A 2,397-nucleotide genomic window follows, 5' to 3' on the forward strand; every position below is an offset into this window, starting at 1 on the left:
TGTGTGTGTGTGTGTGTGTGTGTGTGTATATATACTGTATATATGTCTCTGTGTATGTATATAGTGGTATACATACACACATATGTATGTATGTATATATAGTATATAAATGTGTGTGTGCGTGTGTGTCTCACATCCAGTTAACAAATTCCACTGAATTTACAGTTATTTAAAGTTACTAATCAAACAAAAAATCTGTGAAATATCTTTGCACAGGCTGAGTGACAGGGTAAGTTTTACCAGCCTGCAGCAGCCATCAATATTCCCTGTGGGGATAGAGTGCTGGGATAGTATTTTAGCATCTCAAAGGAAGAGTGCTGATATACAATCCCTCCTGTTTAGATCCTAACAAAGGACGTGGTCAAGGAAAACATGGTTATTGATCCTCCTTCAGCACTGAGAAGTTTACAAATCCTGATTGTGTATGCATATAAAATGTACTGTTTATTTATTATCAAATATACCGTAGTCCGTCAAACATTTTCAACATTTTCCAAAAGGGGAGGGAAATGCAGTGCCCTGTGATGCTGCAATAGCTGATGTTATCTGTTATTTTCCAAGTCAAGGACAATGCTGCAGAGGAGTTCAATGGGCCTATAACTGTGATAACAGGGAGAAGCAGAGACAGATTTGTGCGTGCACACCAGAAGAAATTGCAGGTTGTTAGAGCTTACAGTAAAAGAATTAGAATAATCTGTCCCCTCTTCACATCCCCTTCTTCTCTCTTCCTTGGTGTACGCTCTAAGCGAGTAATCTTCATGAGTGAAGGCCCAGGCTTGTCTGACAAGGTCATGCTTCCTTCAATATTACACCTGAGGGAATCGTTGTAACTGAAAAAGAAAACACAAAATCCTTAAATAGCTGTGTTTAAGCAGAACTCCACAGAGAGGGTGGTGTTTGCAGCCTAGGGTGTGCTGCAGTATACAATCTCTTGACTATTTAGGAAATACATAAAGTAAATGTATATTGCAATATAAATACAGATGTACAGTTGCATTAATTTATTATGTCCTATTATGTCACATCAGTTGGAGATTGTTCTCACAGTGTGCATGTTAAGGTACTGCTACATTAGAGATTGGTTAGCTTGTTTCTATACCTGCATTTCATTCCACCGTTTCCTTGAGGTAAAATAAATGGATTATTAAGACTTTAAACAATAGAAAGACCATTTCCTGTCCATATTAAGCTTGATCTGAAGGCCACAATTTGTGAATCAAAAAAAGAGGATATCCTAAGAGCCTTACAATTCTATTTTAGGGAAAGTTTGATATATTACTAATGGGTTTTGGAAGCTCTCTGAGGTTGTACCACTGTGCAAGACTGTACTACTTAGGGCTGGGCCATTATTCACTGTGCCCAATAAGTGTTTGAATTAGATTTACTTGTTCACTCAAAGTAGGCTCTGTTACATTTCTCCAAATAAGGATCACTGGTGCTACATTTTACTTCAAACCGCTTTGTATCAGTGATCCATTATTTAAGCACTTTACCACCTGAAAGATTTTAAATTACTGACTGGAGAATCAAGCTAGGAAACTCCAAAACTGGTGTACCCATTAAGCCAGTTGTTGGGCCATAGCGTCACATATAATGTCTTGTTTAGCTTTGCAAGCAACATGGCTCGAGGAATGGCAAAGCCTATCTGTCTGATGGTCCACTCTTTTAAGCCAGACTGAAATATCTCAACATCTATAGTAGTTTGGCTCAAAATTTTGACATGCGTGATTTCCAGACAACGTTGCATAATGACTTTGATGATCCTTAGACCTTTCCACCAGGACTGCCACATGCTTCACATTTGTGGTTATAAATGAAATGTCTCAAAAACCAAAGGATGGATTGCCATGTCATTTTGTACAGACATTCATTGTTCTGTTCCATCATCTTGTATTAACTTTGGTGATGCCTTAACTTTTCAATTAGTGCTGTCATCAGCTCAAACTGCCAATTTGCATTATGACCAAAAACTAAAGACATTTTCATCAGCCTCAGCTGCACAGTGGTTAGTGATAATTAGCAAAGGATTTTGCTAAACACCTTATTATGAAAATAAGGTGGTGAACATGGTAAACATTACACCTGCTATATATCAGCTTGTTGTCATTGTGAGCATGTTAGCATGTTGATGTTAGCATTTAGCACAAAGCATCACTTTGTCTTACAGAGTTGCTAGCATGGCTGTGGAATATTAGGTAGAATGTTAGTCTTATTTAAAACAATTGTACGCATCAGATTTAATTGCTTTTGAAGTGTTAAATAAGTTCAGAGAGTGAAGGGAAAAAGGTGTTGGCATCCAGTAGCCAGTTTGGACAGTTTAATACCATGTATTTGTTCTAATGTCTACGTGTGTGTGTGTGTGTGTGTGTGTGTGTGTGTGTGTGTGTGTGTGTGTGT

The 2,397-nt window shown here is 37.9% G+C and overlaps 1 protein-coding gene across 2 annotated transcripts in view; it reads left to right on the forward strand.

Moving 5' to 3' along the window:
- Positions 1 to 2,397, forward strand: part of gabbr2 (gamma-aminobutyric acid (GABA) B receptor, 2) — a 183,418-nt gene that overhangs the window by 112,678 nt on the left and 68,343 nt on the right. The window lies entirely within an intron of this gene.

Source organism: Etheostoma spectabile, chromosome 14, assembly GCF_008692095.1.
Source record: "Etheostoma spectabile isolate EspeVRDwgs_2016 chromosome 14, UIUC_Espe_1.0, whole genome shotgun sequence".
Classification (NCBI taxonomy): Eukaryota; Metazoa; Chordata; class Actinopteri; order Perciformes; family Percidae; genus Etheostoma; species Etheostoma spectabile.